Consider the following 25,063-nt stretch of genomic DNA (forward strand, 5'->3'; position numbering starts at 1 on the left):
TAAATAAATAAATAAATAGAGTAATAGAGCACTGTACTAAGCGCTTGGGAAGTACAAATTGGCAACATATACAGACAGTCCCTACCCAACAGTGGGCTCACAGTCTAAAAGGGGGAGACGGAGAACAAAACCAAACATACTAACAAAATAAAATAAATAGAATAGATATGTACAAGTAAAATAAATAAATAGAGTAATAGAGCACTGTACTAAGCGCTTGGGAAGTCCAAGTTGGCAACATAGGGAGACGGTCCCGACCCAACAGCGGGCTCACAGTCTAAAAGGGGGAGACGGAGAACAAAACCAAACATACTAACAAAATAAAATAAATAGAATAGATATGTACAAGTAAAATAAATAAATAAATAGAGTAATAGAGCACTGCACTAAGCGCTTGGGAAGTCCAAGTTGGCAACATAGAGAGATGGTCCCGACCCAACAGCGGGCTCACGGTCTAAAAGGGGGAGACGGAGAACAAAACCAAACATACTAACAAAATAAAATAAATAGAATAGATATGTACAAGTAAAATAAATAGAGTAATAGAGCACTGCACTAAGCGCTTGGGAAGTCCAAGTTGGCAACATAGAGAGACGGTCCCGACCCAACAGCGGGCTCACGGTCTAAAAGGGGGAGACGGAGAACAAAACCAAACATACTAACAAAATAAAATAAATAGAATAGATATGTACAAGTAAAATAAATAAATAAATAGAGTAATAGAGCACTGCACTAAGCGCTTGGGAAGTCCAAGTTGGTAACATAGAGAGACGGTCCCGACCCAACAGCGGGCTCACGGTCTAAAAGGGGGAGACGGAGAACAAAACCAAACATACTAACAAAATAAAATAAATAGAATAGATATGTACAAGTAAAATAAATAGAGTAATAGAGCACTGTACTAAGCGCTTGGGAAGTCCAAGTTGGCAACATAGAGAGACGGTCCCGACCCAACAGCGGGCTCACGGTCTAGAAAGGGGAGAAAGACAAGAAAACAAAGATGATGATGGTTACTACCTCCCCTCAGGCGGGGCTCCGTCGGGGGTGGAGGCCCAGTAGGCGGCCATGACTTCCGGGGTCTTCTCCCCTCCTCAGGCCTTCGGCCTTGGGGCCTCCCCGGGGAGGGGGGCGTCGGTCCTTTCGCCTGCCCCGTGTCCTCCACGTGTCCCGCGGGTCCTTTGGGGTCTGCTCTGCACATAGTAAGCGCTCAATAAATATGATTGATTGATTGATTGATTGATTTGGGGTCCGCTGGGGTCCTTCCCGGGGCCCGGGGCGGCCCTCTGTCCGTCCTCCATCGCCCTTCATCCGTCTCTGAGGAGAAGGAGGCGATGGAGGCCTCGGCCTGGTCAGCGCGCCAAGGCCAAGGCACGTGGACCTCGACGTGACAGGGCGCGAGGCTCGGCTGTGTGTGCGCATGCGCGCTCCGCACCACACACAGCCCGCTCGCTGCTGCGCATGCGCGCTCCGCACCACGCACCGACTCAGGCGCTGCTGCGCACGCGCGCTAGCCCCCCCCCCTTCATCACCATTCATTCATTCATTCAAATGGAGCGCTTACCGTGTGCAGAGCACTGTACTAAGCGCCTGGGAAGCACAAGTCGGCAACATAGAGCGACGGTCCCTGCCCAACAGCGGGCTCACAGTCTAGAAGGGGAGACGGACAACAAAACAAAACTTTTTCATTCATTCAATCGTATTTATTGAGCGCTTACTGTGTGCAGAGCACTGGACTAAGCGCTTGGGAGGTCCAAGTTGGCAACATATAGAGACGGTCCCTACCCAACAGTAGGCTCACAGTCTAGAAGGGGGAGACAGACAACAAAACAAAACATATTAACAGAATAAAATAAATAGAATAAATATGTACAAGTAAAATAAATAAATGAATAGAGTAATAAATATGTACAAACATTTATACATATATACAGGTGCTGTGGGGAGGGGAAGGAGGTAGGGTGGGGGGAATGGGGAGGGGGAGAGGAAGGAGGGGGCTCAGTGTGGGAAGGCCTCCTGGAGGAGGTGAGCTCTCCGTAGGGCTTTGAAGGGCGGAAGAGAGCTAGCCTGGCGGATGGGCAGAGGGAGGGCATTCCGGGCCCGGGGGAGGACGTGGGCCGGGGGTCGACGGCGGGACAGGCAAGAACGAGGTACAGTGAGGAGGTGAGCAGCGGCAGAGGAGCGGAGGGTGCGGGGTGGGCTGGAGAAGGAGAGAAGGGAGGTGAGGGAGGAGGGGGTGAAGTGATGGACAGCCTTGAAGCCAAGGGTGAGGAGTTTTTGCCGGATGCGTAGGTTGATTGGTAGCCACTGGAGATTTCTGAGGAGGGGAGTAACATGCCCAGAGAAAATGAAGGCCACAAGGCCCCAGTGAGGCTCGAACTCGCGTCCCCTGATTTACAAGACCGCTGCTCTAACCACTGAGCTATGGAGCCATCTAATTATCTTGTATCTACCCCAGTGCCCTGGCACAAAGTCAAGGCTTAACAAATACCATAAAAAAAATACCTATTCTCCCCAACAGCCCCCGGCACTGTCTTAGACAGGGAGCCTGGAATGGACACAGACTGTCTCTTATCTGATTGTACTGTATTGGCCCATAGTAAGTGCTTAGCAAATACCACAGTTGTTAGTATTAGAGCTCAGTCCAGAGTCCGTCTGACCTGTCCCAAGAGCCACGTTCATCCAGGGGAACAAAGCGTCAGAGCAGAGCCCTAGAGCGTGAAGCAGTGACCTCCCCAAGCTGAGTGCAGGTCCCCCACTGCCAGCAGCCTGACATTCATGGAATCAGAGCAGCTCCCCGAGCAAACACAGTTCCAGCCAATTCCTCCAGAAAATGAGCCGCCTGATGCTGAAGGAGAGGATGGTGGACAGGGAGGGGCCCCAGAATTGGCGTTGACCTTCCTTGGCCCCCACGCCGCCATTTCGGAGGCCCTCCCCAAGCAGGGCTGGACGGTCTGCAGCCTGGCCTGGCTCCAGCTCTCAGCATCCCTTAGTCTGAGACCTGTCCTGACTCAATCAATCAATCAATCAATCGTATTGAGCGCTTACTGTGTGCAGAGCACTGGACCAAGCGCTTGGGAAGTCCAAGTTGGCAACATAGAGAGACCGTCCCTACCCAACAGTCTAGAAGGGGGAGACAGAGAACAAAACCAAATGTATTAACAAAATAAAATAAATAGAATAGATATGTACAAGTAAAATAAATAAATAAATAGAGTAATAAATAGGTACAAGCCTGTATACATATATAGAGGTGAAAATGAGCCGCCTGACGCTGAAGGAGAGGATGGTGGACAGGGAGGGGCACCGGAATTGACGTTGACCTCCCTTGGCCCCCACGCCACCATTTCAGAGGCCCTCCCCAAGCAGGGCTGGACGGTCTGAAGCCTGGCTGTGAGTAACTGTGAGCCCCGTATGGGACTTGATGATCTTGTATCTACCCCAGTGCTTAGAACAGTGCTTGGCACACAGAAAGTGCTTAATAAATACTACAGTAACTACTATTCATTCATTCATTCAATCACATTTATTGAGTGCTTACTGTGTGCAGAGCACTGGACTAAGCGCTTGGGAAGGACAAGCTGGCAACATCGAGAGATGGTCCCTACCCAACAGTGGGCTCACAGTCTAGGAGGGAGAGACAGACAACAAAACAAAACATATTAACAGAATAAAATAAATAGAATAAATATGTACAAGTAAAATAAATCAATAAATAAAGTAATAAATACGTACACACATATATACATATATACGGGTGCTGTGGGGAAGGGAAGGAGGGAAGGCAGGGGGGATGGAGAGGGGGAGGACGGGGCTGAGTGTGGGAAGGCCTCCTGGAGGAGGTGAGCTCTCAGTAGGGCCTTGAAGGGAGGAAGAGAGCTAGCTTGGCGGATGTGGGGAGGGAGGGCATTCCAGGCCAGGGGGATGATGTGGGCCGGGAATAGTATAATAATACTATTATTATTATAACTAAGTGCAAAGTATTGTACTGGATGCTGACTGTCTCCTGCCCACACAAAGCAGGGGCCCAAAACAGTGGTTTGCCCACAGGGGGTGCCCAGAAGTGGCTCACCAGGAGGTTCACAGGAGGCACCCACAACAGTGCTCTTCTCACCCGAGAGGCCAGAACAGAGCTACATTCATAGTGAAAAAAGTTAAAATGTTAAAAAGGATACAAGCAGGAAAAAGAGATCTACAACCAATCCATCAGTCAGTCAATCAATCGATCATATTGAAGGCCTACTTTGTGCAGAGCAATGAAGTGCCTGGAAGAGAAAAGTAGAATAGAAAAGAATAGACTAGAATAGAGCATGGTGTAGAACTGAGAAGCAGTGTGGTGTAGTGGATAGAGCATGGGCCTGGGGATCAGAAGGTCATGGGTTCTAATTCTGACTCCGCCATTTGCCTGCTTTGTGACGTTGGGCAGGTTACAGGTCACAGTCTTCTAGACTGTGAGCCCACTGTTGGGTAGGGACCGTCTCTATATGTTGCCAACTTGTACTTCCCAAGCGCTTAGTACAGTGCTCTGCACACAGTAAGCACTCAATAAATATGATTGAATGAATGAATGAATGAATGATAGCCCGTCACAGCGCTCTGCTCATAGTAGGGGCCCAGCCACTCCTACTATCTGCCTCTGGCAGCTCCCCAGGGGGCCAGTTCAGATGGGTGAGCCAGTCTCTCCTGGAAGCAGGGCTATTCTATTTATTTTATTTTGTTAATATGTTTTGTTTTGTTCTCTGTCTCCCCCTTCTAGACTGTGAGCCCACTGTTGGGAAGGGACCGTCTCTATATGTTGCCAACTTGGACTTCCCAAGTGCTTAGTCCAGTGCTCTGCACACAGTAAGCGCTCAATAAATACGATTGATTGATTGGAGGGCAAGGAGGGAGCCCGTTGTTGGGTAGGGACCGTCTCTTTATGTTGCCAACTTGTACTTCCCAAGCGCTTAGTTCAGTGCTCTGCACACATTAAGCGCTCAAATAATACGATTGAATGAATGAGGGGCAGAAAGACCACCGCCGGGGAGGAAGGGGCCTGGGCTCCCCAGGCCCTGGTAATCAGCCCAGGCTCCTCTGGCACCAACAGCCTTCTTTCTACGATTCTCATTTCTTTCTGTTGCTTTTGGCTTCGCCTTCTCCCCTTTCCTTCCAGCTTTTAAAGATGAGTTTCGTTCTCCCCCGACATTGTCGTCAGCAGTATTAATTGGATGCCTACTTTTATTCATTCATTCAATCATTCATTCAATTGTATTTATTGAGCGCTTACTGTGTGCAGAGCACTGTACTAAGCGCTTGGGAGGTACAAGTTGGCAACATATAGAGACGGTCCCTGCCCAACGGCGGGCTCACGGTCTAGAAGGGGGAGACAGACAACAAAACAAAACATATTAATAGAATAAATATGTACAAATCGTATTTATTGAGGGCTTACTATGTGCGAAGCACTGTACTAAGAGCTTGGGAGACTACAAAATAACAATAAACAGACACATTCCCTGCCAACCATGATTGTAAGCTCCGAGGTGGCAAGGATTGTATCTACCAACTCTATTGGATTGCACACGACCAAGCGCTTAGTACAGCGCTCTGCACACAGCAAGCTCTCAATAAATACCACGGTTTAATTGAGAAATGACTAACAAAAGATGTGATCTCTGGCCTCAAGGACCTTGGAGTCTAATGAAAAATGAGAAGGAAACAAAGATTGATTTCAAGAGTGAAACACGTGAGAGGAGCTATAAATGAAGAACACATGTGAATCCCACGGGGAAGCAGCAAGGCCTAATGGATAGAAACTGAGCGTCAGAAGGTCATGGGTTCTAATCCCTGCTCTGCTTCTTGTCTGCTGGGTGACCTTGGGCAAATCACTTCACTCCTCTGGGCCTCAGTTACCTCATCTGTAAAATGGGGATTGAGACTGTGAGCCCCACGTGGGACAGGGACTGTGTCCTACCTGATTTGCTTGTATCCACCCCAGCGCTTAGTAGAGTGCCTGGCACATAAAAGGTGCTTAACAAATCTTATTATTATTATTATTATTATTATTAAAAGCGAAGGCCTGGGAGTCAGAGGACCTGAGTTCCAATTCCGGCTCTGCCACTCACCTGCTGCGTGACCTTGGGCAAGTCGCTTAACCTCCCTGTGCCTCGGTTCCCTCTTCTGCAAAATGGGGATGCAATGCCTGTGCTCCCTCCTACGTAGACTGTGACCTCCATTTGGGACCTGATGATCTTGTATCTACCCCAGTACTAGTGTACAATGCTTGACACATAGTAAGCATCATCATCATCATCAATCGTATTTATTGAGCGCTTACTATGTGCAGAGCACTGTACTAAGCGCTTGGGAAGTACAAATTGGCAACATATAGAGACAGTCCCTACCCAACAGTGGGCTCACAGTCTAAAAGGTGGAGACAGAGAACAAAACCAAACATACTAACAAAATAAAATAAATAGAATAGATATGTACAAATAAAATAAATAAATAAGTAGAGTAATAAATATGTACAAACATATAACAAATACACAATTAATTATTAATTAATCACAAAGATAAACACAGGAGTGCATTAAAATGCAAGGACTGGCATGACTCTGAAGGGAGGACATTAATCAAAGAAGACCTCTGGGAAGAGGTGGCTTTCCAGGAGGGCTTTGAAGAAGGAGAGAGGCACTGTTAGGCAAAACTGAGTTGGGATTGGACTGTATAAAGGGGAAAGGCGTGCCTACCAACTCTGTTATAGTGTATTCTCCCAAGCACTTAGTACAGTGCTCTTCACACAGGAAGTGCTCAATAAATACCATGGATTGGCTGAGCTAGCAAAGGTGGGAGGGGAGAGAGTGGAAAGTGAGAGGTGGCTAGGAGGCAGAACGTGGGAATGGAGCGAAGAGTGGGAGCTGAGGTGCAATGGGAGAAGGGGGAAGATCTCTCCTTCCCCTGGTGCCTCGTATTTTCCTCCTGCCTTCAGGACATCTCAACCTGGAGGTCCAGCTGACACCTCAAATTTAACATGTTCAATACAGAACTCCTCATCTTCCCACCCCAACGCGGCTCTCCCCCTGGCATTATCCTCAGCTCATCTCTCTTTTTCAAACTACATTATTCAATCTGTCACCAAACCCTTTCGGTTCAATCTTCACATCACTAAAATCCACCCTTTCCTCACCATCCAAACAGCTTCCACATTAATCCAATCACTTATCCTATCCCGTTTAGATCACCGCATCAGCCTCCTTGCTGACCTCTGTGCCTCCTGTCTCTCTTCGCCACTCCAGTCCAAACTTCACTCTGCTACCCGGATCATTTTTCTACAAAACCGTTCAGTCCATGTTTCCCCACTCCTCAAGAACCTCCAGTGGTTCGAACAAACTCCTCAACGTTGACTTTAAAGCACTCGATTACCTTGGCCCCTCCTACGTCACCTCATTCATTTCATTCCTTCAATCGTATTTATTGAGCGCTTAATATGTTGCAGAGCACTGTACTAAGCGCTTGGGAAGTACAAGTTGGCAACATATAGAGACGGTCCCTACCCAACAACGGGCTCACAGTCAAGAAAATAATAATGGCATTTATTAAGCGCTTACTATGTGCAAAGCACTGTTCTAAGCACTGGGGAGGTTATAAGGTGATCAGGTTGTCCCACGGGGGGCTCACAGTCTTAATCCCCATTTTACAGATGAGGCAACTGAGGCATGGAGAAGTTAAGTGACTTGCCAAGCTCACACACTTCACTCCTCTTGCCTTCAGGACATCTCCACCTGGAGGTCCCGCCGATGCCTCAAACTAAACATGTCCAATACAGAACTCCTCATCTTCCCACCCAAACGCCGCTCTCCCCCTGGCATTATCCTCAGATCATCTCTCTTTTTCAACCTATATTATTCAATCTGCCACCAACCCTCAATCTGGTCTGTCTTGCTGCCAACCCCTGGCCCACATCCTCTCTCTGGCCCGAAACTCCCTTCCCCTTCATATCAGACAGATTTGACATCATCCTCTTCTCAGCCCCACAACACTTAAGCAGTCGGCACATAGTAAGCGCTTAACAAATACCATAATTATTACCACAATTATTATTAAAATAAACGTCCGTCTCCCTCTACAGACTGCAAGCTCCACGTGGGCGGTGAACGTGTCTACCAACTCTGTTGTACTCTCCCCAGTACTTAGGGCAGTGCTCTGCACACAGTAACAGCTCCATAAATACCTCTGATTGAGTGACTGAGCTGGGATGTAGTGGGAGAAGGGAGTTGATGGGTGAGCGGGACCCAGCAGACCGAAGCCTCGTCTCTCTTTCCTCGAAGTTCCGTGAAACCGGCTGAAAAACGCCAACCCTGCCGGCCCCGGGAGATGCATCTTGAATCTCTGCCAGCCCTAAGGCAGCCTCTTCAGCAAATCTCACATAATAATAATAACGATGGCATTTGTTAAGCGCTTACTATGTGCAAAGCACTGTTCTAAGCGCTGGGGGGGATACAAGGTGATCAGGTTGTCCCACGTGGGGCTCACAGTCTTAATCCCCATTTTACAGATGAGGGAACTGAGGCTTGGAGAAGTTAAGTGACTTGCCCAAGGTCACACAGCAGACTTGTGGCAGAGCTGGAATTTGAACCCATGACCTCTGACTCCAAAGCCCGGGCTCTTTCCACTGAGCCAAGCTGCTTCTCTACATCCCGGCGGGCAGGAACGGATAGCCCCTTGGAGGGACCACCACGTTTTTGGCCCTTCCCTTTCCCGGACTGAGCCCGGGGAGCCCCATCCCCTTCCGCTTCACCAAACCCTAACCCTCCCCTCACTCAGACCCCTGCTAAAATGCCACTTCCTCCAGGAAGCCTTCTCTGATTGACACCCCCCCCCCCCATCTCTGGATAACCCATCTTCCCCGACCCTCACACCTTTATCTCTTTATTCCTTACTGATTTCTTCACCTGGTTTAGTATGTTACATCTACTTTCACCCTCTCAACTTTGGACTCTTTGTCCATTTCTGTCTCTGGTCTCCGCCATTAGACCGTAAACACTTGGAAGGCTGGGAATGGATTTTCCACTTCCTCAAGATGTTTTGCAAAGTATCTGGTCCAGCACTCTGCAACACACCTATAGTAACTTTGTTTAACCTTCCTAAAAATCATGCCTCCTCCAAGAGGCCTTTCCTGATGAAGCCCTTTTTTCCCCCAACTCCCCCTCCCCTCTGCATCAATTCTGCACTATTTAGACCCTGAGCCCCGCGTGGGACAGGGACTGTGCCCCACCTGATGATCTTCCATCTTCCCCAGCACTTATAAAAGTGTTTAACACATAGTAAGCACTTAACAAGTATAATAACGATAATAATAATAGTATTGCACTTGGCTGTATAGCCCTTAAGCACCTCAATAGTCACCCCAGCCCCACAAGACTTATGCCAGTATCATTTTACTCAACTACTTCCCCCATCCGTAGTTTATTTTATAGGCTGCCTCCCCCTTTAGACTATGAACTCCTTGTGGGCAGGGATTATGTCTACCAACTCTGCTGTTCTGTCGTCTCCCAAGAGTTCAGTACAGGGCTCTGCACACAACAAATACCACTGATTCACTGGGCACTCAAACACTGCAGACCCTGATAAATGACGAGTCCCAAAATACCCGAGACATTTTGCTCTCTGGCAAGATAGAACGCGGATGAGACCCTATGACTCATTCTCAAATTTACAGCTTTTATTTCATTTAAACATTCAATTTCATGCCTACATCGCGCAAGCTAACCTGGGCTAGAAACTCAGCCTGTCCCTGGGGGAGAAGATTTACTCTGGGGTTTAAGACGATCACAAATGATTATTTCTCAGGAGGCCGAGATGCTTGTAAGATGTAAACACAGCTGGGGAAACATTCAAATCCCAGATTTCTGAAAACAGAGTGGGGGTCCATCAACCACTCCAATCTCCCGGCGTTGATATTACAATCTCCTTCACATTCATTTACAGAAGAACTGTAAATACTTTCAGTGGCGTGGGCAGAGATGAGAAAAATATACCGTGTATAGAGTTGCACACGTATGTACATGGAACAGCACAGATGACTTCTTTATGGCAATGGGGCCGAAGTTAAAGGATGACGTCAGGTCTCCACACACTCATTAAGTGCAACAGCGAGACCGTTTCTTCGCCAAAATTAGGGGAATTCTGTTTATCTCCTCAAAGTTTATAGAACCCAGAGCAGATTTTCAATTACAGATGCAAAGTAAATGCTTTTACTATACACAAAACACTCTCGATTCAATCAAAACGCCGACTGTCCGACGGATGGAACAGTCAAAAGTGGCTTTTAGCGAATTATCCAGCGGCTCGAACAAATCGCCGTGTCCAACTGGGCCCCGTTGGTATATCTTTGCATCGACACACTGACCGACCGACACTTCAAGCAGCGGGCCCTCAAAAGTAAAAATCATGGACGGAAGAAAGTAATTAGGATTTTGGGGTTTCGCTAAACGTTTTGTTGGGGGCACGGGGTCTGCAGTTGGGTGGGAGAAACCCCGAAAGACTACAATGATAATGTCCCGAATGTCGTCTCGCTCTCTGGGATAACAGCACTCTGTTTTTGCAGGTGGCCGAGGATTTGAAGAACAGAAAGTGGAATCATCAATTTAACAGCTCTGTTTACATCTCTTTAGTTATGCTAATGGAAGTGCCAATTATGCTCTCTCCCCAGAGACTTCTTATATAAAGCAAAGGGATCCAGTTTGAAGTGCACATACACGGTCTCTGTTCCCGCAGCTGAAAAGACACCAGATACATTAAGTGCTAACAAAAAATATTTGACTCTGACTCCTGGGGGAGATGCAAATGGGTTTCGGGGTTTTTTGTGTGTTTTTACACATCCTTCGCCCGTTGGGACCTTTGCTGGTGAGGAAAAATTTGGCCGCTCCAGGATTTAGCCTCAGTGACGTTTCTGTATATTTAAAATACCAGGCTCCGGGTCAAAGTCCTGAGCTCTGACAGCCCATGGGGATAAGAACATCTACTCAAAATGCCAATCGCATGAGTTTAAGGGTTGGCGGGGGAATTCACGGCTTAGGAAAGTGATGAGCTAATTTTGCTGCTAAGTCGGTCGGTCAGTCGTATTTATTGAGCACTTACTGTGTGCAGAGCTCTTGGGAGAGTACATATAACCATAAACAGACACATTACCTGCCCACACTGAGCTTACAATCTAAGGCAGTGTTGTCCAGTGGAAAGAGCCGCATTCTGGTCCCAGCTCCGTGACTGGTTGACCTCGGGCAAGCCACTTGACCTCTCTGGGCCTCAGTTTCCTCATCTGAGAAGGGCAGCTGAAAGGAATTGTGACCACGGGCCTGGGACTCAGGAAACCTGGGTTCTTGTCCCAGCTCAGCTCCAGGACCTCGAGCAACTTGCTCGGCTGCTCTGGGCCTCTGTTTTCTCATCTGTAAAATGGGGATCACTTTCCCTGCCTCCCAGAGATTCACTCATTCATTCAATTGTATTTATTGAGCGCTTACTCTGTGCAGAGCACTGTACTAAGCGCTTGGGAAATACAAGTCGGCAACATATAGAGACGGTCCCTACCCAACAGCATGAGATGCTGTGACAAAGTGCTCTGGAAATTTAAAGCACTGTAGAAATGGACTTCCCCGCTCAGGGTCACATCTGGAGAGTTTCCAGTACTCTACTAGTCCCGACTACGAGAGGAAGAATCAAGCAGAGGCATATCCATTCCATTCCTAGCTTGGGCAGTGGCTAACGAGTGGAAGGCAGCCTACTACAAGTCAAAACGCACCTGTGTCGGGCAGCATCAGCATGGGAGAGAGTCGAGGGTTGGAGACTCGAGTTTACTGCACGGAAGGAGGCGATGGTAAACCACTTCTGGATTTTTCCCAAGAAAACTCTATGGATACGTTACCAGAACCATTGCAGATGGAGGCGGGGCGTTCTGGGAGAGATGTGTCCATGACGTCGCTATGGGTCGGGCACGACTCGATGGCGTATGACGACAATCACAACAAGAAATGGACTTCTTGCTCCAATTTCTCCCCTTCAACCCATTCATGGCTCCTCAGCCTCTAAGAGGAGCCCTGGGGCAGAGGCCTGGCAGAAATCCGGTCCATACTCTCCAAGCGCTTAGTACAGACATGCTGGACTCGGTGTCCCATTTAGAGAAAGGGCTCCTAGCTCTCACATAGTGTGCGGCCCCCATCCCTTCCCTCCTCTTCCACAGACCACTTTCTCTTTTTTCGTGGTATTTGTTAAGCACTTTCTATGTGCCAGTCATGGTTCTAAGCCTTGGGGTAGATACAAGCTAATCAGGTTGGACACAGCCCCTGTCCCACATTCATTCATTCATTCATTCATTCAATCGTATTTATTGAGCGCTTACTGTGTGCAGAGCACTGTACTAAGCATTTGGGAAGTACAAGTTGGCAACATATAGAGACGGTCCCTACCGAACAACGGACTCACAGTCTAGAAAGGGGGAGACAGACAGCTCACATTGGGCTTACAGTCTTAATTCCCATTTTACAGACGAGGTAAATGAAGCCTAGAGAATAATAATAATAATGATGGCATTTGTTAAGCGCTTACTATGTGCAAAGCACTGTTCTAAGCGCAGGGTTGTCCCATGTGGGGCTCACAGTCAATCCCCAATTTACAGATGAGGTAAATGAGGCCTAGAGAAGTGAAGTGACTTGTCCAAGGTCACACAGCAGACAAGTGGTGGAGTCAGGATTAGAACCCAGGTCCTTCTGACCTCCAGGCCCAGGATCTATCAGTAGGCCACGCTACTTCTCTAGTTCCTTCTTGGCCACCGGACGGTCAAAGGGACTGAGGCTTCAGGCTTGGCCTGGAAACGCAACACTCTTGTGGCCACAGGAGAGGCGAAGGCCTTGCTGTAAAGGACTGACCCATTCCGGGGGAATCGGCACTCCCACCCACCCATCCATCCATCCATCCATCCGTCGATGGTAGACTTGAACCCTGCCGACAGTCCAATAGCTCCAGCCAAAAGCCCCTCCTAAGAGGCCAGACAACCAGGAACAGGGAGGGGCCGGTGGCTGGCCGGCTGGTTTCATACCGAGATGAAAATCCAGTTTCTGGCAGCCTGACCATTGTCCGGTTTGGCTCCGGTTTCCGTTTTCCACCCGCTGACCCCTTTGGCCAGAAGCGGAGTAAGCGCTCAATAAATACGATTGAATGAATGAATGAATGGTCCCCGGGGCCGGGTGAGGAGGATTTGAAACATCTCTCAGGGCCAGGATGGAGCGGGGCCACAGGGAGCAATGCCATCCCTTCCAATCTCTCTCCCAGCAGACAGTGTGGTCCCCAGGGAGGAGAGATGCAGTCCGCAGGCACCCAGAAATCCAGCGGCCTTGGAGGTCTGCCCACCTACCTGCCCACCAGACCGGACACCGGGAGGAGGCTGAGATTTTGGACATTCAGTGTGGACCCAAATCCCCACTCCCAGGCTGGGACCGCAGGTCAGCCGAGCCCGTGGCGGGGGGGATCTGAGAGGACGCGGTGTCACTTTGAGGCTAGATGAGACACCTGACCCCCCAGGGAAGGGGAGGGGTCTTTGCTGGTGATTCAACAGGGAGGTGGGATGGACCCCGGGGAATGAAGGGAGAGAGCTCGTGCACCAATAGAAACATGTACTGAACACCCACACTGACCAGAGGGCTGTACTAGGCACCTACTACATGCAGAGTGCTATATTGGGAAGCTGTTTGGAGCAGAGTGCTGTATCGGATGCCTTCTGGAATCATCCTGTTCTAGGGGAAAGAGCATGGAGCTGGAGGTCAGGAGAGCTGACTCCATCATTTGTCTGCGGTGTGACCTTAGCCAAGTCACTTAACTTCTCTCTGTCTCAGTTTCCTCAGACGAAATATGGGGATTAAATACCTGTTCTCCTTCCTACTTAGATTGGGAACCCCACGTGAGGCATGGACAGTTTCCGACCTGATCGGCATTTATAAAGCACTTACTATGTGCAAAGCACTGTTCTATTAACAAAATAGAATAAATATGTACAAATAAAATAAATAAATAAATAGAGTAATAAATCCGTACAAACATATATACAGGTGCTGTGGGGAGGGGAAGGAGGTAAGGCGGAGGGGGAGGAGGGGTTTTGCAGATGAGTTAACTGAGGCCCAGAGAAGTTGTCCCACGGGGGGCTCACAGTCTTAATCCCCATTTTACAGATGAGGTAACTGGGGCCCAGAGAAGTTAAGTGACCTGCCCACAGTCACACAGCTGACAGTTGGCAGAGCCGGGATTTGAACCCATGACCTCTGACTCCAAAGCCCGGGCTCTTAGAGTGGCTCAATGGAAAGCCCGAATCAGAGGTCATGGGTTCAAACCCCGGCTCCGCCAATTGTCAGCTGTGTAACTTTGGGCAAGTCACTTCACTTCTCTGGGCCCCAGTTACCTCATCTGCAAAATGGGGATTAAGACTGTGAGCCCCCCGTGGGACAACCTGATCACCTTGTAACCTCCCCAGCGCTTAGAACAGTGCTTTGCACATAGTAAGCGCTTAACAAATGCCATTATTATTATTATTATTATTATTTCCACTGAGCCACACTGCTTCTCTATCCTAGGAGGGGGATATCTGTCCCCCACCTCCCGCTAGACTGTAAGCTCAGTGAGGGCAGGGAAGGCGTCTATTATATGGTTACACTGTACTCTTCCAAACGCTCTGTACAGTGATTTGCACATAGTAAGCGCTCAATAAATACAATTAACTGATTTACCAGTGTCCTGCCCTTCTGGGGCAAACTGACATTCTAGAAGGCGCGTTTGCACTTCCCATCCACTAGGGGGCCATGTGGTCATTCATTCATTCATTCAATCGTATTTATTGAGCGCTTACTGTGTGCAGAGCACTGTACTAAACGCTGGGTTAGTACAAGTTACCCAACAATTAATGAATGCGCAGCAAGCTAGACAGTGTTAGACAAAACGGAGATTTATATCCTGGTCCCTCCGCACCAAACGAGCGGAGTAATAGAAATAGTATTTTTTTAAAATGCCATTTATTAACCGCTTACTATGTGTCAAGCACTGTTCTAAGCGTTGGGGTGGATACAAGGTAATCAGGTGGTCCCACGTGGGGCTCACGGTCTTAATCCCCATTATACGGTTGAGGGAACTGAGGCACAGAGAGGTTAAGTGACTTGCCCAAGGTCACCCAGCAAGCAATTGTCCCTTCAAGGCCCTACTGAGAGCTCATCTCTTCCAGGAGGCCTTCCCAGACTGAGCCCCCTCCTTCCTCTCCCCCTCCTCCTCCTCTCCATCCCCCCCAGCCCCCCGCCTTACCTCCTTCCCTTCCCCACAGCCCCTGTGTATATGTATATATGTTTGTACGGATTTATTACTCTATTTATTTATTTATTTCACTTGTACATTTTTATTCTACTTATTTTATTTTGTTAATATGTTTTGTTTTGTTCTCTGTCTCCCCCTTCTAGACTGTGAGCCCACTGTTCGGTAGGGACCATCTCTATACGTTGCCAACTTTCACTTCCCAAGCACTTAGTACAGTGCCCTGCACACAGTAAGTGCTCAATAAATATGATTGAATGAATGAATTTATTACTCTATTTATTTGCACGTATTTATTCTATTTATTTTATTTTGTTAATATGTTTTGTTCTCTGTCTCCCCCTTCTAGACTGTGAGCCCACTGTTGGGTAGGGACCGTCTCTCTATGTTGCCAACTTGTACTTCCCAAGCGCTTAGTACAGTGCTCTACACACAGTAAGCGCTCAATAAATACGATTGAATGAATGAATTAATTAATTAAAACCCAGGTCCTCTGAATCTCTTTCCTCTAGGCCACGCTTGCGGTTGCAGGGTCGTTCAACCTGGAGAGAAGCAGGGGGCTCAGAGTCTTAATCCTCATTTTCCAGATGAGGGAACTGAGGCCCAGAGAAGTGAAGTGACTTGCCCAAAGTCACACAGCTGACAATGGGCAGAGCCGGGATTTGAACTCATGACCTCTGACTCCAAAGCCCGGGCTCTTTCCACTGAGCCACGCTGCTTCTCTAGGGGGACAAAAGGGAGGAAGAGGAGGTATCTTCTCCCCATTTTACAGAAGAGGAAACTGAGTCCCAGAGAGGTTAAATCAATCAATCAATCAATGGTATTTGAGTACTTACTGTGTGCAGAGCACTGTACTAAGCACTTGGAAGAGTACAATAAAACAGAATTGGTAGGAATGTTCCCTGCCTACAACGAGCTTGTAATCTAGAAGGGGAGACAGACATTAATGTAAATAAATAAAGGATGGATGTGGACATAAACGCTGTGGACTGTAGACTGTGAGCCCACTGTTGGGTAGGGACCGTCTCTATATGTTGCCAACTTGGACTTCCTAAGCAGTTAGTACAGTGCTCTGCACACACTAAGCGCTCAATAAATATGATTGATTGATTGATTGACTGTGGGGCTGAGGGAGGGGTGAATTAAGGGTAGAAATCCAAGTGTGAATCCATGTTAAATCACCCGGGAAGCCGGAGACGGATGAGGGACTCCCAACTCTCAGCCTCCACGTCCTTTTGTTAGTATGTTTGGTTTTGTTCTCTGTCTCCCCCTTTTAGACTGTGAGCCCACTGTTGGGTAGGGACTGTCTCTATATGTTGCCAACTTGGACTTCCCAAGTGCTTAGTACAGTGCTCTGCACACAGTAAGTGCTCAATAAATATGATTGATTGATTGATTTTCACCAGGCCACACTGCCTGGGTGGCGGGAATTCCGGCTCCAAAATTAGTGGAGAATCCAGGGCCATCGGTGGCCCCTTGGGGCTCTGGCCTGGCTGGATCAGCACAGCTTTATCAGTCAGAGATGAAAGACCCTTCCCCCAAACAGGGAGACTCGGCCTCAGGAGAAGGTCTTATCAGGGAGAAAGTTTGGAAGAGCTGACTGGCAGCCTTCTGAAGATACTATCGGAGAAGCAGGAGAAAGAGGGGAGAGTTGAGAGACAGGGACAGAGAGGGGGAATCTCACAAGCAGGGAGAAAAGGCAGATCTGAGAAACGAGGAGAGAGGGAGAGATGGGGTGTGTGATTTTTTTGCTTGTTAGTGTCTGCGGGGGAAAGTAGATGAACAATAATCTGATTCCTAACAGCGGGAAACCTAAAGACTCATTAAATTGTAAGGCTTTTTGTTTTGGGTTTTTTTTTTTGGTACCTGTCAGGCAAGCACTGTATTAACTTCTGGGGTAAGTACAAGATAATCAGATTGGCACAGTCCCTGTCCCACACAGGACTCACAGTCTAAGCATGAGGGAGCATTATTAATCGTATTTATTGAGCACTTACTGTGTGCAGAGCACTGTACTAAGCGCTTGGGAAGTCCAGGTTGGCAACATATAGAGACGGTCCCTACCCAACAGTGGGCTCATAGTCTAGAAGCACTAGACTCCCTTCAAGGCCTTACTGAGAGCTCACCTCCTCCAGGAGGCCTTCCCACACTGAGCCCCTTCCTTCCTCTCCCCCTCGTCCCCCTCTCCATCCCCCCATCTTACCTCCTTCCCTTCCCCACAGCACCTGTATATATGTATATATGTTTGTATATGTTTATTACTCTATTTTACTTGTACATTTTTATTCTACTTATTCTATTTTGTTAATATGTTTTGTTCTGTTCTCTGTCTCCCCCTTTTAGACTGTGAGCCCACTGTTGGGTAGGGACTGTCTCTATATGTTGCCAACTTGGACTTCCCAAGCACTTAGTCCAGTGCTCTGCACTCAGTAAGCGCTCAATAAATACGATTGATTGATTGATTGATTGATTAGACTAGTAGCACTGTTGTACTACGCATCATTAGCGGTCCATTTCAATGACCCCCACTCTCCTAGCACGACTGATTTTGTGAATACTTTTCTTATAAATCATGCATTGCTTAGCAGGTTTTATTCTCAGGCTTGCTCCATCGCTTTTTCAGTCTACAAGTCCGTTAACCTTTTAAAACAAGTTAAGAGCAGATAGACAGGCAGCCAGTGGAAAGGGCAAGGGAGAAAAATCAGGAGAAACAAGTCCTGTTCCATACTCCGCCACTTACTACCTGCGAAACAGTGGGTAAATCAGCCAACCTCTCTGTTCCACTTCCATAAAGAGTAACTTTCCTATTCTCACAGGATATGTGAAGCTAGGAGAAATGCTCTATAAAGCACTTAAAGTTGCTCAGAAGAAATCACGACACAAATATAAGAAGGTGATATTATTAGTTCTACTCGAATTTAATCAAGTTAGTTGTGGGGTTTTTTCTTAACTAATCTAACATGAAACCTCAAATAAATAATAATCTCTTACTATTTAGTTTGAGGTTTCATGTTAGATTGGCACAGTCCCTGTCCCACACAGGACTCATAGTTTAAGCATGAGGGAGTAGGATTTAATCCCCTTTTTATAAGGTGAGGTAAATGAGGCACCGAGAAATGAAGTGCTTGCTCAAGGTCACACAGCAAACAAGGGGTGGATCCAGAATTAGAACTCAGGTCCTCTGACTCTCAGGCCTGATGTATATATGTTTGTACATATTTATTACTCTATTTATTTATTTTACTTGTACATATCTATTCTATTTATTTTATTTTGTTAGTATGTTTGGTTTTGTTCTCTGTCTCCCCCTTTTAATCAATCAATCAATCAATCAATCGTATTTATTGAGCGCTTACTGTGTGCAGAGCACTGTACTTAGCGCTTGGGAAGTCCAAGTCGGCAACACATAGAGACAGTCCCTACCCAACAGCAGGCTCACAGTCTAAAAGGGGGAGACAGAGAACAAAACCAAACATACTAACAAAATAAAATAAATAGAATAGATATGTACAAGCCAAATAAATAAATAAATAGAGTAATAAATATATACTCTCCCAAGCGCTTAGTACAGTGCTTTGCACACAGTAAGCGCTCTATAAATACCATTTACTGACTGCAGAAACTCTTGATAGTTGGCTTTAAGGCTCTCCATCAGCTCTCTCCCAGCTACTTATCCTCATTCCTCTCCCACTCCCCGCAGCCTGCACGCTTAGCTTCTGCCCAGCCAACCTCTTCGCTGTGTCTTGTTCTCGCCTCTCTGTCTCTGTTTCTTTCTCTCTATCGACCTCTCGCTCTGGCCCTCTCTCTGGCCTGCAAATCCCTCCCCTTTCAGATCCAGGGGACCACCGCTCGCCCCATCTTCAAAGCCCTTCTAAGCTGCTGCCTTTAGTGGAAAGATCCTGGCCCTGGGAATCAGGGGACCTGGATTCTAAGTCGAGCTCCGTTTTTTACGTGTTGCGTGACCTTGGTCAACTCACTTGAGAAGCAGCGTGCCTTAGTGGGAAGAGATCAGGCTTGGGAGTCAGAGGATGTGGGTTCTAATCCCAGCTCTGCCACTTAATAATAATAATAATGGCATTTATTAAGCACTTACTATGTGCAAAGCACTGTTCTAAGCGCTGGGGAGGTTACAGAGTGATCAGGTTGTCCCACGGGGAGCTCACAGTTTTCATCCCCATTTTCCAGATGAGGGAACTGAGGCCCAGAGAAGTGAAGTGACTTGCCCAAAGTCACACAGCTGACAATTGTCAGAGCCGGGATTTGAACCTGTGACCTTTGGCTCCAAAGCCTGGGCTCTTTCCACTGAGCCATACTGCTTCACTTGTCTGTTGCGTGACCTTGGGCAAGCCACTTAACTTTTCTGTGCCTCAGTTACCTCATCTGTAAAATGGGGATTAAGACCGTGAGCCCCACGAGAGACAACCTAATTACCTTGTATCTACCACAGTGCTTAGAACAGGGCTTGGCACATAGTAAGCACTTAACAAATACAATAACAATAACTTCACTTCCTCTGTACCTCAGTTCCCTCATCTACAAAATGGGGATCTGATGCCCATTCTCCCTCCTACTGAGATTGTGAACCCCATGGGGGACTTATTATCTTGTATCTACTCTAGTGCTTATTATAGTGCTTGGCACATACTACGCATTTAACAGATTCCATTATTGTTATTAGTAGTAGAAGTAATAATAACAATAATAATCAACATTATTTATTGAATTCCTACTGTGTACAAAGCACTGTTCTAAGTGTCTGGAGGATTAGGGAGTGCAGTAGAGTTAGCAGACATAATCCCTGTCCTAAAGGAGCTTACAATCAAGAGGGGTAGCCAAACACTAAAATAAATTACCAGTAGGGGAAACAACAGAGTTTGAAGATGTGTAAGTAAGTGATATATATTTTATCTAATATCTAATCTAATATCTTATATATATTAGAGTATAGAATATAGTGTGGGCCCAATAAATACTACTATTACTACTACTCTTTTTTTTTAAATCACCACCGAGCAGTTTCCTATTCATAGCTCTTTATGGACATATTCTCTCCAAAATATCCTCTCTTCTGCCATAATCTATCTTCTATATATATTATTATGTATATTATATATTATAATATATATTATTATACCTATAATCTTGCTAACGGCTCTTCCATCATTGTTGTTTTTGCTTCTACCCATCTACCTCTTCCACATTTCCCTCGGACTTTTCCTAACATTACTGTCTTCTCCGGAAAATTAGTCCTGTTAATGATGTGCCCAAAATATGCTAATCTAAGTCAAGTCAGTAGGCCTGCTAAAGACCATATTGGCTTAATTTGCTCCAGAATCACTGGTTTGTTTTTAGGCAGTTCACAATATTTGCAAAAGCGTTCCCCAGTACCACATTTTGAAAGAATCACTGGTCTTTCTATTCCATTTTTTCACTTTCCGTCTTACTACAACGACTACTACCACCACCACCGCCAACAGAATTACTACTACTGGTAGTACCATCTGCTACTAACACTACCACCACCGCTGTTACTACTACACCTTCAACAAAGACCAGCCGACAGAGTGGGTGAAACCCACTCAGGCCTTCCACCAGGGAGGTGTGTTAGGCTGTTTGCAGTCAGAAGCAGGACGACGGAGGATCTAAGAATTCAAAGACCAGATCCCGGCCAGCCCCTCTCACTCTGCCAGAGAGGTAAAAAATGGTCCATTTGGATAAAAGTGTTAGGGAGCAGTAAATATCTTCAGGGAGAGGTAGGGTTATCTGGGATTTACAGGTCTTCCAAATATTTATGTTAGGTGCTAAAAAGTAGCATCTCCTTTGCTTAAAATTATTTGTAAGAGTTGCCTGATAGCTTTCCTCCCAAAGTAAACATTGCAGCAACATTCTAAACAGATTTATGAACCCTATAGCTCAAACCCAAATATTTATATAGAAGCCCTGAGTTGAAAAGGTAGTCTAAGGAGACTGTGCTATCCTCAGCTTTATAAACCCTAAGGTAATATCCTGTCTCTTTGGAGTGACCTTACCTCGCTGAATCATTTTATTTATACTAAAAAAGACAGCCTGCTCTTCATCCTGCATTATATCCTGTGAACTAAGGCTTGTGCTTCTGTGCTCCTATTACAGCCGTCTGGGAAAAAAGAGAGAGAGACAGTCAGAGAGAGAGGGAGAGCAAGCGAGAAAGCACTGCTCTGCAAAACAGGAGAAGCAGTATTTTCTAGTGGATACAGCCCTGCTGGAAGAAAGGAGGACCTGGGTTCTAATTCTGGCTCTGCCACATCTGCTGTATGGCCTTGGACAAGTCACTTCACTTTTCTGTGCCTCAATTGCCTCATCGGTCAAATGGGGATTAAGACTGTGAGCCCCAAGTGGGACAGGGACTGTGTCCAACCTCATTAGCTTGGATCTAAGCCAGAGCTTAGTACAGTGCCTGTAAGTGCTTAACATAAGTGTTTAGTACAGTGCTCTGCACACAGGAAGTGCTCAATATATACGATGGAATGAATGAATGAATGAAACACCATAGAAAAAAACAGTCTCCCTCCTTCCCACCTCCTCCCTCGTCCACTGAAAAGCTACTGTTATTTGGATTTTAGTTTGCTTCTGACCCTGAAGGGAGAGGAAGCCATCAGAGGTAGCAGGGCTTGTTGGAAAGAGCATGGGTCCGGGAATCAAGAGACCTGGGTTCTAATCTCAGCTCTTCCCTAGCCTGCTGTCCTTGGGCGAGTCCCTTAGCCCCTCCGGCCCCCTGGACTGTAAGCTTGTTGTGGTCAGGGAATGTTATATTGTTACATTGTACTCTCCCAAGTACTCAGTACAGTGTTCAACAAATACGACTGACTGACTGACTCCTTCTCCTCATCTGAAAAATGAGGAGATGATATTTGCTCTCCCTCCCCAGGGCGGTCTGGGAGAGGGGCTATGTCTGATCGCAATAGAGAAGCAGCGTGGCTCAGTGGAAAGAGCATGGGCTTTGGAGTCAGAGGTCATGGGTTCAAATCTCGGCTCTGCCACTTGTCATCTGTGTGACTTTAGGCAAGTCACTTAACTTCTCTGGGCCTCAGTTACCTCATCTGTAAAATGGGGATTAAGACTGTGAGCCCCCCGTGGGACAACCTGATCACCCTGTAACCTCCCCAGTGCTTAGAACAGTGCATTGCACATAGTGAGCGCTTAATAAATGCCAATATTATTATTATTATTATCAATCAATCATTCCCTCAATCCGTGGTATCTGTTGAGCATTTACTGTGGTCACAGATCCGAGTACATAGATGTATGAATAACCTGTATCTATTCCAGCTCTTAGCTTATCAGACTGGGAGCAAGTGCTTAATCAATACAGTAATTATTGTGCTATTATCGTAGAACTGAGACCCAGATGATGATGATGGCATTCATTAAGCACTTACTATGTGCAAATCACTGTTCTAAGTGCTGGGGAGGCTACAAGGTGATCAGGTTGTCCCACGGGGGGGCTCACAGTCTTAATCCCCATTTTCCAGATGAGGTAACTGAGGCCCAGAGAAGTGAAGTGACTTGCCCAAAGTCACAGAGCTGACAATTGGCGGGGCCGGGATTTGAACCCACGACCTCTGATTCTTTCCACTGAGCCACAGTGCTTCCCCTAAAAGGAATTCAAAGACCCTGTTCCGAGAGAGAACCAAAAGGAGAGCTTTTCTCCTGTGTGGCAGAACCTTGACTGTGGTGGCTTGGAAAGAGCACATAAAAGCAGGTAAATAGGAGCCCATTAACAGGTAAACAATAAGGGTGGATAAAGAAGAATCAGCAGCCCCAGGGCCCTGTCTGCCGGACCACTCCCAGACCAATAGTGTAATAATAATAATGATCAATCAATCGTATTTATTGAGCGCTTACTGTGTGCAGAGCACTGTACTAAGCGCTTGATGATATTTGTTAAGCGCTGGGGGGGATACAAAGTGATCAGGTTGTCCCACGGGGGGCTCACAGTCTTCATCCCCATTTTACAGATGAGGTAACTGAGGCCCAGAGAAGTGAAGTGCCCAAAGTCACACAGCTGACAAGTGGCGGAGCCGGGATTTGAACCCATGACCTCTGACTCCAAAACCCGTGCTCTTTCCACTGAGCCACGCTGCTTCTCTACAATCGAATGAAACATGATTGAATGAATGAATGAGGCTGGAAAGGAGTCTATCAACTCAGTTATACTGCATACTCCCAACCTCTTAGTACAGTGCTCTGCACACCGGAAGTTGTCAATAAATATGATTGATTGATTGATTGATCGGATGGGGGTTCAGGAGTCTGAACCCTCAGACTGACTGGGGGCAACTGGGGGTGACCTGTACGTAGAGGGGTGGGGGGGAAAGGGAGGGTCCTGGGTTTCAGAGGGGCCAAGGCTGAGGGGGTCCATTTCCCCTCAGGCCAGGGTGAAGAACTTCTTTTTATTAATAATAATAATAATAATAGTAATAATGGCATTTGTTAAGCACTTACTATGTGCAGAGCACTGTTCTAAGCACTAAGGGGGACTACAAGGTGATCAAGTTGTCCCGCGTGGGGCTCGCAGTCTTAATCCCCATTTTACAGATGAGGGAACTGAGGCTCAGAGAAGTTAAGTGCCTTGCCCAAGGTCACACAGCAGACATGTGGTGAAGTCGGAATTCGAACCCATGGCCTCTGACTCCAAAGCCCGGGCTCGTTCCACTGAGCCACGCTGCTTTCCCACGCAGATCCTGTCCCCTTGTGAACGAGAAAGTCCAGGGACCCTCCGGGCCAACACACAAATGCACGCAAGTGTTACCAATCAAAACAGCTCTTAATCAGGATTACTGTCATTAGTCATGGAAGAATCGCTTCATGTGTCAGCTTCTCAGGGCCAAGCGAAACCCAACTGCTTGTGGGTGGAGGAATGGACAGGAGGAGGAGGAGAAGGAGGGAGATGAAGAGAAGGAAGAGAAGGAAGAGGAGGAGGAGGAGGAGGAGGACGAGGAGGACGAGGAGGACGAGGAGGAGGAAGAGGAGAAGGAAAAGGAGTAGGAGGAAAAGGAAGTGGAGAAGAAGGAGGAAGAGGGGAATCAATCAATCGTATTTATTGAGCACTTACTGTGTACAGAGCACTGTACTAAGCACTTGGGAAGTACAAGTTGGCAACATATAGAGACAGTCAATCAATTAATCAATCGTATTTATTGAGCGCTTACTGTGTACAGAGCACTGGACTAAGCGCTTGGGAAGTACGAGTTGGCAACATATAGAGACAGTCCCTACCCAACAGCGGGCTCACAGTCTAAAAGGGGGAGACAGAGAACAAAACGAAACATACTAACAAAATAAAATAAATAGAATAGATATGTACAAGTCAAATAAATAAATAAATAGAGTAATAAATACGTACAAACATATATACATATATAGGATTATAGTTCTTGAAAAGACATCAGGTAAATCAAGGGCAGGCAAATTCCAGGCAAAATTCCAGGCCAAAAGAAGCAGTGATTTGAATCCGGGTGGCCCCTCTCCCTTTCCAAGATTCCCGTCGTGCAGAGGGCAATAATAATAATGGCATTATTAATCAATCAATCATATTTATTGAGTGCTTATGGTGTGCGGAGCACTGTACTAAGCACTTGGGAAGTACAAGTTGACAACATATAGAGATGGTCCCTACCCAACAGCGGGCTCACAGTTTAAAAAGGGGGGAGACAGAGAACAAAACCAAATATACTAACAAAATAAAATAAATAGAATAGATATGTAC

The 25,063-nt window shown here is 46.8% G+C and overlaps 1 protein-coding gene across 1 annotated transcript in view; it reads right to left on the minus strand.

Annotated features, from left to right (window-relative positions):
- The window catches only part of LNX1 (ligand of numb-protein X 1), a 45,303-nt gene extending 44,204 nt beyond the window's left edge, over positions 1 to 1,099 (minus strand). The window contains exon 1 of the mRNA XM_038769358.1: positions 1,018 to 1,099. The gene's annotated coding sequence lies outside the window, so the exon portion shown is untranslated. The remainder of the gene's footprint in view (positions 1 to 1,017) is intronic.
- Between the last annotated feature and the right edge of the window lie 23,964 nt (positions 1,100 to 25,063).

This window comes from Tachyglossus aculeatus, chromosome X5, assembly GCF_015852505.1.
Source record: "Tachyglossus aculeatus isolate mTacAcu1 chromosome X5, mTacAcu1.pri, whole genome shotgun sequence".
NCBI classification, from domain to species: Eukaryota; Metazoa; Chordata; class Mammalia; order Monotremata; family Tachyglossidae; genus Tachyglossus; species Tachyglossus aculeatus.